We start from the raw sequence: 14,003 nt of genomic DNA on the forward strand, positions 1-14,003 counted from the left end.
AGCAACCAATTACATCACAACGACACAAATAAATTCCTTTGATAGAATTCAAAGGATGTTATAAATGTTACTATTGTATTAGTTATTAATGCTGAAGTGCTTCTCAATTGGGCAAATTGTTCTTGTGTTGGAATACAAGCGTGAGAATCTATTTTGCTTTAATTCCTTCAGCTGCAAAAATCTTCATAACCAATTTTTAGCAATGATCGCTGCTTCCAGTTGTTTCAACTATGAAAGAATTTACAGCTAAACAGAAGTTTTATTTTTTCTTTTAAATTGTTGACTATGTCATGTTTTATGGGGTTCTCTTCAACAAGTTCCAACAGATTGCTACATTGTTTTTCAGACGGAGAATGAAGATTACAAAGCTTGATTTCAATGAAGTCAAACCCAGCTGCACATGATGACAATATAAAATCACCGCCATGATCATTAAAATACAAATGCCAATTATCAGGAAGGACAATATAGTGCTGGAACAATGCCGGCTTGCTGTAAGGTAAAAAAAAACAGAGGAAAAAAAACAAAACAAACAAAAAATCATTACTATTTTGTGATCAAGAAAACAAACATCAAACATTAAATAGTTACAAGCTTTACTACATAAATTTGATCTCATTGTGTAAAACCATCATTGTAAATGAAAAAAACTATATTCTTAAATTTCTGTTTTCACTTATATAGGACTTAGAGGTACATTAACTAAGCAGTGATAAGAGTGATGAAGTGAGCCAGTGGAGAAGTTGCCCATGGCAACCAATCAGCACTGAAATAACATCTATAATTTGCATACTATAAAATGGTACAGAGATGCTGATTGGTTGATAGGGGAATTTCTCCACTGGCTCACTTCTCCGCTCTTATCACTGCTTAGTAAATGTCCCCCTTAGTTGTTGGCAGCACCGATTTGGGTGGATAGAAAATTAGGAGGAGCCATGGGTATCATCACCTGCTCAGTTTGATACTACAATGACTGAATACGTCCAGCTGAGCAGGGGTGTATCTAGGGGTCTGAGCGCCCCTGGCAAAGTAAAGGACAGGAGCCCCCCCCACCCATATTTGAAATAGGGAAGGCACGTGTGTATATGCATATATACATACACATACAGTATATATATATATTATATACTTATTTATATAGAAAATATATATCCACAATATTCCCCAGCACTCCAAGATCCCCTCAGGGTAACATGATCAAGTGCTCTCCTACAGGGTATGTGCCCCCAAATGTGCAGGCAGGAAGAACAGGCGGCACTCGGAAAATCCAAAATAGTGAAGGAAGGGGAGATGATCCCTGAAAGATAAATGAATAAAAGCACCCTGTCGGGACATTATTTTGTAGTCTCTTAGTGCCGACCTACATATATATATATATATATATATATATATAGTATACACACATATATATATATATATATATATATACATACAGACACTATATACATACATACATATACATATATACATACACATATAACCTACACACACACATATATATATAAATATATATATACATATATATATAATTCTTGCACTTTTAGCAGCAGCTGACCCCTCCTTCCTGGGTAATTCCTCACCTGCTGTGACAGCCAGTAATGAACACAGCAAGCAGCAGTGGCAACCGCTGTAATTGGCACTGAAGAGATGCCGTGCGCATGTGCATGGCATCTAATTGTGCAGTGAGGTGAGATGGGGGCTGCCCAGCTGCTCAGGAAGCGCTAGGCACGTTCCCAAAATGATGAAACAGGGGGGGGGGGGGGAGGGGGAGGTGTCACACTGCAAGGCCCCGCCCCTTCACCCGAGGCCACCGTTTTTAAGCCAGCTCCTGCATGCAATCGTTCCAAAGTTGGAAGGTATATATATACAGGATGAGTATCCCATATCCAAATATTCCGAAATACGGAATATTCCGAAATACGGACTTTTTTGAGGGAGAGTGAGATAGTGAAACCTTTGTTTTTTGATGACTCAATGTACACAAACTTTGTTTAATACTCAAAGTTATTAAAAATATTGTATTAAATGGCCTTCAGGCTGTGTGTATAAGGTGTATATGAAACATAAATGTATTCTGTGCTTAGACTTGGGTCCCATCACCATGATCTCTCATTATGGTATGCAATTATTCCAAAATACGGAAAATTCCAATATCCAAAATACCTCTGGTCCCAAGCATTTTGGATAAGGGATACTCAACCTGTATATATATATATATATATATATATATATATATATATATACTATCCGAATACACCGGCACTCAGCTTAATCACAAAGGCGCCCAGGTGCCCTCCAAGCATGAACCCTAGCACGGGTCTAGATAATCACAATGGACAGAGGCGGCACTCTCAGGACTTGCAGTGATGGTAATAGTAAAGAAAAAACAGCTACATCAAAGCTCTGTAGATTAACGTTTCGATTTATCACAAAACCGTCATCAGAATCACATAACCTGTAATACAAACAAGACATACTTACATAACATCGTATCCCCCCGTCAGGAAGCCGCCAGCGCCGCGCCGTCTCCCGAGTCAATGACGTCACACATGCGACGCGCGCCCTCCGGCGCGCTCAGGTGACCACCCGGCGTCATGGCAACCTAACACACCAAAATACACAACAGTGAGAAATAAATAAAAACAACAGCAGCAGAGTATACTGACATGGTTAGGAGTTTAAACAACCATCCTATATTCATAATCCCTACACCAATGCTGAACAAACTGTAAATAAACTGATAAGCTATAGCTGATAAAGAAAAAGCATACTAGAGATCGGACCCAAATAAAAGAAAAAACAGCTATGTTACAAAAAGCAGCTTAAAGGTAACATCTCATTTAAGCCGCGAGGAGAGACTGTGTCCAGACGGTGAATCCAACGTGATTCTCTCTGCAGCAATGCCCTGTGTCTGTCACCCCCCCGCATTCTCTTGGGTGCTTGATCTATAATTTTGTAGCGTAAGGTACTAAGCCCGTGATTGAGTGCCTTAAAGTGCCGAGCCACTGGCTGACTGTGTGTGTTCAATTTGTCCAGTCGGACGCTGTCAGAGACAGAATTACGGGTGTTGAACAAAGGACTGTCTTTTGTGCCATCTAGCAGTTTTGATAATTTCCAATGGAAACTTGACCATTACAAATTTGACCGTAAGCTCCGACTCAAAGAACATTTTTCTAATATGCCCACACCTAGATCAATGGAGTCTGGCATAGGGATTCGCAGCAAATCCAAGTTTGATCCACTGAGTATGAACACCTCATTGAAATGCTTTAATAGAACTCTGGATCAGCAAGTGCTGGAGATCGACAAACGGGAAGGACATTTTAGGCCCAATTTATCCAAAGACGAGATGGAAGCACTTAAGGCCTTGAGTAAGGACCAGTCCATCATAATCCGCCCTGCCGATAAGGGGGGCGGAATTGTTGTACAAGATCTGGGACAGTACAGAAATGAGATCTACCGGCAGCTGGGGGATACAGCTGTCTATGCTAAATTAAGTGCAGATCCGACCACGATTTACAACCAGGAACTGGGCAATATTTTGGAAACAGCGGTCAGGGATGGCATCATCACTAAGAGCACCCAGATGGCTCTATTTGAGGAACATCCTGTGGCCCCGGTACTATATACGCTGCCTAAAGTGCACAAGCACCCGACGGAGCCGCCAGGCCGGCCGATCATCGCCGCCAGGGATTCAATCTTTTACAAAGTTTCCAAATATTTAGATAACTTTCTTCAACCCGTTATCCAGGTTCAGTCCACCTACTTGAAGGACACTACTGCTCTTATCTTGAAACTACAGGCAATAAAAGAAGTGCCAGTGGGCAGCTTCCTATGTACGATGGACATAGTAAGCCTGTATACGAATATACCCCACCAAGAAGGGTTAGAAGCAGTTAGGAGACTGCTGTCCACTAGTCCGACATATAATGGACCTGATGTATCTTTTTTTCTAGTACTGTTAGAATTGACATTAAAACGTAACTATTTTTTGTTTGACAAGGGGTGGTACATACAGCGGCAGGGATGCGCGATGGGGTCATGCGTGGCCCCCGCGTTCGCCAACTGCTATATGTTCGACCTAGAACGTGATACCTTTCTTGCAGATCCAGTTGTTGCAGTAAATATTCGTTTTTTCGTGAGGTATATAGATGACTTGCTGCTTATCTGGACGGGTCCCAAGCAGGACTTCATTGACCTAATGGTACGGGTCAACTCCGGCGACACCGCGATTAGGTATACATATGAGATTAGTGAGGTCTGCGTCAATTACCTTGATGTTTGCATTTCCCTACGTGAGGGTAATATCCATACAGGATTGTACAAAAAAAGCACTGACAGAAACACCTTGCTGCATTTTGCCAGCCAGCATCCCAATGCGACCAAGATGGGGCTACCTTACTCTCAGTTTCTGAGAGTTCATCGGATCTCCGATGATCCTGTTGAAACTGAGAGGGAGATAGACCTCATGGTACGTCAATTTTTGGTTAGGGGTATAAATACGATGCCTTGATTGAGGCCAAACAAAGGGTGCTCAAGATTCCCAGGGCTAAGACATTAGGACAGAGTCCCAAAAAGAAGGGGGGCGGAGAGGTCGTCCCATTTGTCCAGCGATTTCATTCATCTAGCGGGGAGATTGCAAAATGTGCCAAAAGATTGTGGCCTATAGTGACTGCGGATAAGGACTTGCCGTGTCTCCGTAATGTCACTATGATGCCGAGCTTTGCTAGGGATCGCAACCTTAAGGATTGGTTGGTTAAGAACGACATTTCTTCATTTCAAGATAGGATCCCTACCAATTTTATGACCAGAAAACCAGGCTGCTATAGGTGCACTGGGTGCACCACTTGCAGCTACATGGAGACGGGGAGTTCTTTTCCGCATCCGCAGACGGGAGTGAGGTGTGCCATCCGACAGGTGTTGACGTGCTCCAGCACATTTGTCATTTACATTATACGTTGCCCTTGTGGTCTCCTCTATGTGGGGAAGACCACAAGGCAATTTAAGGAACGGATGGCCCTACATAGGTCCGCAATTAGACAGGCATTGGAGCACACGGGCACACACAGTCAGCCAGTGGCTCGGCACTTTAAGGCACTCAATCACGGGCTTAGTACCTTACGCTACAAAATTATAGATCAAGCACCCAAGAGAATGCGGGGGGGTGACAGACACAGGGCATTGCTGCAGAGAGAATCACGTTGGATTCACCGTCTGGACACAGTCTCTCCTCGCGGCTTAAATGAGATGTTACCTTTAAGCTGCTTTTTGTAACATAGCTGTTTTTTCTTTTATTTGGGTCCGATCTCTAGTATGCTTTTTCTTTATCAGCTATAGCTTATCAGTTTATTTACAGTTTGTTCAGCATTGGTGTAGGGATTATGAATATAGGATGGTTGTTTAAACTCCTAACCATGTCAGTATACTCTGCTGCTGTTGTTTTTATTTATTTCTCACTGTTGTGTATTTTGGTGTGTTAGGTTGCCATGACGCCGGGTGGTCACCTGAGCGCGCCGGAGGGCGCGCGTCGCATGTGTGACGTCATTGACTCGGGAGACGGCGCGGCGCTGGCGGCTTCCTGACGGGGGGATACGATGTTATGTAAGTATGTCTTGTTTGTATTACAGGTTATGTGATTCTGATGACGGTTTTGTGATAAATCGAAACGTTAATCTACAGAGCTTTGATGTAGCTGTTTTTTCTTTACTATTACCATCACTGCAAGTCCTGAGAGTGCCGCCTCTGTCCATTGTGATTATATATATATATATATATATATATATATAATCACACAGATATGTACAATATGGGTTATTTGTTATATTTTATATGATGTTCAGTTAGTGAAATCAGTGCCTGAGATGGTCACTTAAGTGTTACAACTGCCGGAGACTTATTTAAAATGACAGGGAGAGGTTTTAGAAATAGATGAATGCTGCTGTGTTTAATAGGTCATAATGGAGTTACAGTAGACTCCACAAAGCCATTCCCTGATCCCAAGTGTATGTATAGCAGTTACATTTTTTTAACAGTCTGTGCACATTTATTCTGTTATCCAACCACGACCATCACTCGGCCCCATTCCATTTTTGACAGCTGAACAAAGGAAAAACAAGAGACTCAGAGAGATCATTGATCTCTTTGGGAAACACAGGTGCAGAGCACATGGCTGTCTTAGCTAAGCCCATGTCACAGCAGAGGAGGGGGAAGTAAAGCATGTTTCACTTATACTCGACATGTGACCTGTGCCAGCACCTCTATGGGACCAGTATGTGAGCTTCTGTTGCCTCTGCTCAGCTTTAAAAAATGTAACAGATAACAAGCAGAATTATTTAGGGCCTGTGGGCACAAGACCTGAGGCAATAAGAAACAAAGACCTGAAATCCCCCATAAAAATGCCTTTTGTTGCTGATTACCTACCATGCATATAGGATGCCTCTGGTTCTCTAAAGTGCACCCGTCTTCCTGATTTCTGATGGCTGCTTTCATCCCCCTTATCTACTGTCTGCTTCCGTAGTATTGATGGCGGCATCTAGAAGACAGTTGCATAGTAAGGAACATGGTACATTTGAAGCCATTAGAATCCCATTTGAAAAACATATTTGTCAGTCATCTCATATGTAACCTTTGTAATCCTGTATACATTGATTTAAATGACTATCAGAAACTGCCCTGGTAGATCCTTAAAGCCATAACATTTACCAGCTATGTTAGATTAAACCTTTTATTACCGCAAGATAGAATTTTTCCTTTCCATTCTATTGTTCTCTAAAGAGCCCATAAATATAATATTTGTTTTAAAATGGCTTAAAACAGTATGCTTGAGATCCAAAGCCATCACAATGCTAATACTCCACTGTCAGTGCAATTTCTCTCCTCTCATTTGTACAGATGAAAAACATGCATAAAAATAATTCATCCTAGAAAGAGTTCTCTATAAGGAGATTACCTTTGCTGGAGGACATTTGGTTTGGTTCATTGCGTTTTCTGCATATATTCACCATTTTCTCCGTTTAATTTCTCTTTTCTAATATTCTCCTTTTGTGCCCTTGAGGTCTTCCACGTGAGTCTATTTCCTTTTATATTCTGATTTTTACTGTTCTGCTTCAGTTTGAGAAATGCCTTTTTTTTTTAAATAAGGGTTTTAATTTTCCCTTTTTTTTTTCTGATCTGATGTATTATATTTCAGACCTTGTGGCTATATATTTCAATTCTGTCTTACCATTATTGTGTCCATGGCAACCTTGCAATTTTCTGTGGCCCCAGCTATTACTGTATAACACTTTGGTGGAACGCAGCAAATGGACAGTAGGCGTGTCACATACCATACAGCAGTGTTTTTCAGCCACTGTGCCGTGGCACACTAGTGTGCCCTGAGCAGTCTCCAGATGTGCCGCCATAGAAGCACAACCAGGCCCGTCAGTGTTTTGCCGCTACTGAGGCCCTGGAACGATCAATACTGGTGGGTTGAGTGGTTGCAGAGCCAGTTCTAATTTTGGGCCCAGGCAGTGTTGGGCTCTTCTGGCTTTCTTAGATGTAGCTCAGGCATTAGCTATGGAGAAGCTGCGACATGACATCCTAGGATACGCAACTGCACCATGCATCACCATTATATTTGAGTGTGCCTTGGCTATATTTAAATCTTGTTCCGTGTGCCGCAAGTTGTAAAAGGTTGAAAATCTCTGCCATACAGTACAAGCAAAGCCGGAGACATTGCTTCTCTGTAAATACATTGGAACTGAACATAAAGAAGTTACTCAATAGGAAGTTGACTTCTCCTAAGGTTATTTATGAAGCCCAAAACATCTGCAGTGCAAAAGAAGCATTTATGCCTCAATTTCAGATGTGGATGGATATATAGGGGTGTATTCAATTGCTGTCGGACAGTTCACTATTCAATTAGCGGCCAAATCCAACTGATTTTGTCCATTACCGACAATGCCAATCCGACTTTTTTTAAAGTCAAATTGACATTGTCAGAAACGGGGCTAAAACCGCCGATCCACGTATTTTCCGACAAGTTGGGATTGCCGACCTGTCGGAAAAACGGCAGCCCCATTGAATAGGTCTAATCACAATTCAACCTAAAAAAGTCGGAAACTGACGTCTATAATTGAATACACCCCATAGAGTTAAAATAACAAACTTCCCCATTTGTGGGCAATCATTACTGCAGGGTCCCTAGGAGAACTTACATTTTACTGGCACTTTTATTGCCCGATACTTTTATTGGTGCTTGTTTCATGCCTCTGTGTCATACTTTGACACAAATAATATCACCTCTGCAGCCTCCCACCTCTTCTTGTTCCAGATCTGTAACCAGTGAAATTAAATTGAGGAAAGAGCCTACTGTACTGGAATCAGGGCTAGCGACAGGGGGGATCAAAGGGGACACCTGTACCGGGCCTTAAGTATCAGAGGATGTGAGCTGCCTTGTCCAAATCTGGTAGTGAGCTGCAGGAGGTGTGGGCGCAGCCTCAGAGTGACAGGAGTCTCTCACACACAGTGACTGTGCGGCGTGAGTGTGCACCCGCTATTCCCGGTCCAGCCTTGTTGTAGGCAGTTATGAGACATGGCAGTAGCTCCACTGGCCAGGATTCCCATGCCCTGCGTCGGCCTTTTCTGATGGGGTGAGAAGGTTGCATGGTACCTGCTGTGTGGTGTTCGGGGGAGTGCAGCGCAGGTGAGTCTCTCCCCGTGGTAAGAGTGGATTGGTGAGGAGATACAAGGCTTTGGGATAGGGTAAGGGAGCTAGAAATACAGCTTGGAGCCTTTGGGGAGAGACAGACAGTTTGTGGGGGGAGGAAGGTGAGATATACATAAATTATATGTATGTATGTGTGTGTATATATATATATATATATATATATATATATATATACACACTGCTCAAAAAAATAAAGGGAACCCTAAAATAACACATCCTAGATCTGATGTCTCCTGATGTACTGGCCTGTCTCCAGGTAGTGCCTCCATGCTCTGGACACTACGCTGACAGACACAGCAAACCTTCTTGCCACAGCTCGCATTGATGTGCCATCCTGGATGAGCTGCACTACCTGAGCCACTTGTGTGGGTTGTATGGAGGTCATACAGGCACGTGGAGGCCACACACACTACTGAGCCTCATTTTGACTTGTTTTAAGGACATTACATCAAAGTTGGATCAGCCTGTAATGTGTTTTTCCACTTTAATTTTGAGTGTGACTTCAAATCCAGACCTCCATGGGTTAATAAATCTGATTTCCATTGATATTTTTTGTGTGATTTTGTTGTCAGCACATTCAACTATGTAAAGAGCAAAGTATTTAATAAGAATATTTCATTCATTCAGATCTAGGATGTGTTATTTCAGTGTTCCCTTTATTTTTTTGAGCAGTATATATATCTATAGCAACAATGTCCGGTGGCACTCTGGACTTCTTATGCAGAAGGAATCACCAACACATGTATTGAGTAAATCAACGTTTCAGTGCCTGAGCACTTTTATCAAGATGTGGCATATAACAGTTTACAAACACCTACCCTATAAATAGCACCAGTGAAGAGCTATGTCCGGTGTCATGTCCCGCCTTCTCCTCCCCTCTCAAAGTGCAGCACAATGACGTCAGGTAGTCTCACAAACAGTGTTGCTTAGCAACCCAATCAACAATACAATATAACACACAGCACTTTGCCATCATAGCGCCTACATGCAAAAATACAAAACCGACTGCATATATATGTGTATACGCAGAATGACTAAGACTTTGAACAAATAAACAAATCAAAGAGTGCCGCCGGACATTGTTGCTATATAGAGCTGTATGCTGTTCAGCCTAATACGGAGGGCACCTGGCAAGTTATCAGGACACAGTCTGAGTGCCGGATTTTTGCTTGGTATATATATATATATATATATATATATATATATATATATATTCTGTTGCACTTGTATATATATATATATATACTAGGTGCTTCATAGCGCCCTACGGGCGCTCTTCACACCGTCGCAAGGGGCTACGCCCCCTTAACCCTTGCATGCCTTTCTGGGGTTCAATATTTGTGTTATATGGAGTATCACCTGCATTCCTTTGTTAGTGGTTAAATATTGCACAATGAAAGGGTGTGCGATGGTGAAGGAGGCGCAGCCCCTTGCGACGGCGTGAACAGCACCTGCAGGCCACAATGTACAGAATGTAGCGGGTGCGGGGGGTACTGCGGATGGTGTCTGTAGATGCTGCGGATGGAGGGGGGGCGGAAGTGGGGGTGGGGCCCGGATGGGGAAGGGTTGGGAGGTGCTGCGGGTGGGGGAGGGGCAGAGGAGTGGGGGATGCAGATGGGGGAGGGGTCCGGAGGCACTGCAGGTGGGGGAGGGGCAGGGGTGCCATGGGTGGGGGAGGGGCAGGTGTGGGGATGTTGCAGATGGGTGAAGGGTTCCGGAGGTGCTGTGGGATGGGAAGGGGCGGGAGTGCCGCTGGTGGGGTAGGGGTCCGCAGGCGCCATGGGTAGGGGAGGGGCAGGTACGGGTGTTGCGGCGGATGGGGAAGGAGGTCCGGAGGTGCTGCAAGTGGTGGAGGGGCAGGTGCGGGGGTGCCATTGGTGGGGGAGGGGTGGGTGAGGGGGGGACCGTGGATGGAGGAGGGTGTCTGCAGATGCTGCGGGTGGAGGGGGGCAGGTGTGGGGGAGACATATAAGGGGGGTGAATGGTGGAGGGGGCCTGGAGATTGCTGGGGGTGGTGAAGGGGCGGAGGAGTGGGAGCCGCGGGTGGTGTAGGGGGTCTGGAGGCACAGCATGTGGGGGAGGGGTGGAGTGCCGCATGTGGTGGAGGGGAAGGTGCGGAGGTGTGGTGCATTGGGGAGAGGTCTGGAGGTGCTGCGGGTACTGTACCTGTCAAAAAGGTAGTTGGAGGGTATGCAGTAACAGGGCCAGGACAGGGGTGACAGGGTCAGAACAGGGTTGACTGGGCCAGGACAGGGGTGACAGGGTCAGAACAGGGGTGACAGGGTCAGAACAGGGGTGACGGGGCCAGGACAGGGGTGACGGGGCCAGGACATGGGCGACGGGGCCAGGACAGATATGACAGGGACAGGATAGGGGTGACAGGGTCAGTGTAGGGGCGGCAGGACCAGGACAGGGGTGACAGGGCCAGTATAGGGTTGACAGGGCAAGCACAGGGGTGACAGGGCCAGGATAGGGGTAGCAGAGCCAGCATAAGGGTGACAGGGCCAGGATAAGGGTGAAAGGGCCAGGATAAGGGTGAAAGGGCCAGGATAAGGGTGGCAGGTCAAGGCCAGGGGTGACAGGGACATGACAGAACACAGGGCACGGGAGAGATTGGTATTAGGGACAGAACAGTGGTGACAGACAGATGTGTCTTACCGGAGTCCCTGCTGCTGGCTGCTGCTGTTCCACTCCAACCTGTTGGGATCTGCTGCTGGTGGAGACTTGGCATAGCTGACTCTCTTAGGCTGTAGTCCTGCTTCCTCTGCCCGTCCGCATCACTCCCCCCCTCCTCAGTCACACACCGCAGACCTCGCGCAGCTGTCGGGCACTGTGGTAAGGTGAGACTGGGAGTGACTGGTTAGCCCCCAGGAGATGCTGCGGCTGGAGGGAGGAGGGGGTCATAGCATGTACGTGGCACGGACCTCACAGCTGCTGGGCACTATGGTAAGGGGAGACTGGGAGTGACTGGTTAGCTCCCAGGAGACGCTGCTGCTGGAGGGAGGAGGGGGACTTCTGCAGCACTACCCGCCAGCTAAAGTGTGTGAATGAGCTGGGCGCACCTCACTGCGGGTGGCAGCGCTGCAGCTAGCGGTGGGGTTGTCGGGGCTGGAGATAACAGAGGCAGTACGAAAAGTGCACAGCGGCTGGTGACCCACAAAACTACAGCTAAGAAGCGTGGAGTGTGCCAGAAAGTGACGCTCCTCCCCGCCAGAGAGACCCTGCTGAGTATGCTGATGTGGGGGTCAAGTATGGCATACCCCCTCACACACCCCCATACCTCCCAAATGTCCCAATTTTCGCGGGACAGTCCCATTTTTTGGGGTCTGTCCCGCTGTCCCACCCGCGGGTCGCAGTGTCCTGCGGTGGGGGAGGGGGCAGTTGGAAAGCTCCTGTACTCGCTGTTCTGCTTAGCAGAGCAGCGGTGAATAGTGGAGACAGAGGGAGAGGGGGCATCAGGGGGTACAGATTAAGGGGGGGTTCCAGCAGCAGAGCCGGATTAAGGGGGGGAGGGGGGCAGGCGGTACGTACCGTTGGCCCTACAGTTTTAGGGGTCCCCCCGGCTCGAGTAGCTCTGTCCCAGCTCAGAAGCTCCCCCAGCAACAACGGCAGCATTGTGCTACAGTCAGCACACGCTGCTGCGTATTGGCAGGTCTGTGGTGTTGCAGGGAGGCAGCAGTCTCCCTGCTTTCTTCTGCCTGTGCGGGTGTGTAGGGGGAGCGACCACCTCCTCTGGATTTAGCCCTAGTTGAGGGGCCAAAATTCCATAAAAAAAAAAAAGTCCCGGAATTTGCATAAGGGGGCGTGGCCACACGGGCGCGATTAGGCCACGCCCCCAGCCCCACAGCAGGCACAGCAATGAGATAGGGCTCCCCTGTCTCAAGTACCCTGTGCCCCCCGGACTCATAATCAGCCCCTGGGGGCATGCCAGCAGCTCACAGAGCACTGGGCATGCCCCCTCACTGACGAAAACGGGGGCCCTCCCGTGAAGCCACGCCCCCTTTTTGCTGTGTGTGTGTGTGTGTGTGTGTGTGTGTGTGTGTGTGTATCCCTCCTTCTGCCTGAAGAAAGCTTATGAAGAAAGCTGGGAGGTATGCACCCCTGCCTGTGCCATGTCCATACTATCTGTTTCTGCAGCTGCTCCTAGTGTCCTATAGATTTGGCCAGATCTGTGACTCATTTGACTAACTCCGCCCATTGTTGTGACTCCGCCCAGCATTAGCAAATGAATCACAAAATCACAGATCTGGGCTATTATATAGGAGATATATATATATATATATATATATATATATATATATACTGTATGTATATATATATATATATATATATATTTATATAAAATCTATGGGGGGCCCCAGAGATATCACTGTACTGGGCCCCAAGATTTCTGTTGCTGGCCCTGACTGGAATTCCACCCATCATCTTCTGCTGAGGCTGCAAAACCTAGAGATTCCTGGCGGCTCAGCAATGTGAGCATTGCTCTGATGATGTGTACAAGAGAGGCTTATTGAGGGCTGGCCATCAACCATAGATTGTTTTGCAGCCATCGATGGTTCGAGGCTGAGGAAGTTTTCACCATAGATGGCCAGCCACCGATTATATAATATTGAGAATGGTGGTGAATCCAAAGATGCAGCCTCCCCCCCCCCCCACCCCCAGCATCCCTGTTGCCAGTGACGTCATCTTTCCAGGCTTCAGAAACATGACAGGTGCTCAGGAGCATGGACACGTGTCTATGCTATCTTCTGTGTCAGTACCATCTTTCCAAGGCAGAAAAATGATGCTTTTGATAGCAAATTGGGGGTGGCAGGGGGGGGCTTGACCCATGTGCCATGCACACTCATTAAAGGTACCTATTGACCAAGAGTCATCACACTTTTTGCCTGCTTATAAGCAGTCAAGTGGTTCCTTTGCAATGCCATGTATGCAGTAATAATAATAATAATAATAATAATAATAATAATAATAATAATAATAATAATAATAATAATTTGTGTATGGATGGAGCCTGGTTGTGTGGCTGGCAAGAGTGTTTATGATATACGGTAATAGTTATATAGCTGTCAACAATGGTGTCTAATTGCATTACTTTTTCAAAAATTGTTGATTCTATCTAAGCTCGAGGCTGGAAAATTGTGTTTTTCTTGTACAAAGCATATTGATTTTAGGTAGCGGCAGAACATCCATTGCAGATGCATCGCATTGGGGCCCCTGAGGACTAAGGGGCCTTCTGCTGCCCAGATCAGCAATGAGTTATCCCCCCCTCCCCCCACACACACCCAGCAGACCATTT

At 46.1% G+C, this 14,003-nt stretch overlaps 1 long non-coding RNA gene across 2 annotated transcripts; it reads right to left on the minus strand.

Moving 5' to 3' along the window:
- Window positions 1-176: 176 nt before the first annotated feature.
- LOC134979910 (uncharacterized) lies at window positions 177-9,612 on the minus strand. 2 transcript variants are annotated; one of them, XR_010190309.1, is made up of 4 exons: window positions 9,526-9,612; window positions 6,421-6,532; window positions 2,482-2,602; window positions 177-492 (listed from the first exon to the last, which is right to left on the minus strand). It is a non-coding gene; the product is annotated as an uncharacterized LOC134979910 (long non-coding RNA). The 2 variants fall into 2 exon arrangements; XR_010190308.1 differs by lacking the exon at window positions 2,482-2,602 and having other exon boundaries at window positions 185-492.
- Between the last annotated feature and the right edge of the window lie 4,391 nt (window positions 9,613-14,003).

The sequence above is a fragment of the Pseudophryne corroboree genome, chromosome 12 (assembly GCF_028390025.1).
Source record: "Pseudophryne corroboree isolate aPseCor3 chromosome 12, aPseCor3.hap2, whole genome shotgun sequence".
In the NCBI taxonomy this organism is placed as follows: Eukaryota; Metazoa; Chordata; class Amphibia; order Anura; family Myobatrachidae; genus Pseudophryne; species Pseudophryne corroboree.